Source organism: Enhydra lutris, unplaced genomic scaffold (genome assembly GCF_002288905.1).
Source record: "Enhydra lutris kenyoni isolate GAN:26980312 unplaced genomic scaffold, ASM228890v2 scaffoldscaffold18, whole genome shotgun sequence".
In the NCBI taxonomy this organism is placed as follows: Eukaryota; Metazoa; Chordata; class Mammalia; order Carnivora; family Mustelidae; genus Enhydra; species Enhydra lutris.
In genome coordinates this window covers 24,445,891-24,447,187 of record NW_019154102.1, presented here as the reverse complement: position 1 = coordinate 24,447,187, position 1,297 = coordinate 24,445,891, and positions in this window count along the sequence as shown.

Here is a 1,297-nt window from a genome sequence, read left to right as displayed (position 1 = left end):
CTTATTTCTATTGCCAGCTTCTCCATTGGCTTCTCCGTTCTCAGTTGGCAAAGGTGATTTTTAAAAATTTCAGCCTTGCCTCTGCTACAACCAGACCCTGGAGATGCGATCTGTGCAGAGATGACCGAGAACTGCCAGTGGTGGCCATGACTGCCCCCCTCTGACAGGGACATAGTAGCCAGGAGGCTCAGGACCCAGCAGAAATGGAAAGCATCCCTTTCCTGCCATCGCTCAGCCACCAGTGAACTTTCGGGACTGCTGGGGAGAGGGATGGTGCCTGAGAAAGGAAGTGAGTCAGCCTCCTGCTAGGTTAGGCCAGTGCTGGAGCTCACCTGGCTGGTAAGAGTCAGCAGCCAGCATCCCTCTCTGGCTCTTCCAGTAGGGCGGTGTGGTTAGCAGCAGACCACTGGTTAGGGGCAAGCGGAGAGTCACAATCTATGGATCAGGGGCCAGAGCCAAAAACGAAGGAGAATTTAAGAGTGAGGGCCAGAAAGTGTGCCATCTTTGGAGTCTGGGGCTAAACACTAACACAAGGCCCAACCTGCCCCCTCCCTACAGCTGCTTTACTGTATGAAGCCAGGCAGGTCTCTGGCTGCCAGAATCCTCACAACTCTCCCTGCAGAAAGCCTACACCCACCTTTAGCTCCCTTCCCCACAGACAGATCCTCTCCTCCTCACACACCATCACAGGTAGAAGTCATACAGCCATTACTCACACTATCTCTGTGGGGGTTGGCTTTACGTTTCTGTGCGATCACTCATGTTTGGGGAACTGAACTTCACACTAACCGAGAGCTGGCTCTTTTCCCTTTATGCCTATTTCCCTCTTCCTCATTTTTTCCTACATTACTCATCTCATTTTCCTCCAACCAGAGTCCTGTCCAAGGACCAAATGCCCCAAATCCACTGTCATCTGGTCCCTTTCCTCCTCAGAGAGACCCCGGGCCCCTCTGACATCTCCTCACCTCTCTTCCTCCCCCAGAATGGAACAAATCCATCACCCTAAGAGAACAAAGTGAGGATAAACACAAGAACACAAGACCAGTCCCATAGAGGACTAGGAAGGTCACTAAGCTCACGCACATCTGAGGATCATAAAAACCACAGGCCCATCCTCCCAAAACCTGGACATCAGCAGCTAAGACCTGGCCAGAGATGACCTGGGACAGAAAGTCTGTGTGAGGCCACGATTCTCCTCCCATAGAATGGGGCTTAGGTTGTCTCAGGTGTCATGGTTATCACACGGTTCAGCTAGAGGATTATGGCATCAGAGGTCAATGCTTGCAATAACAACATC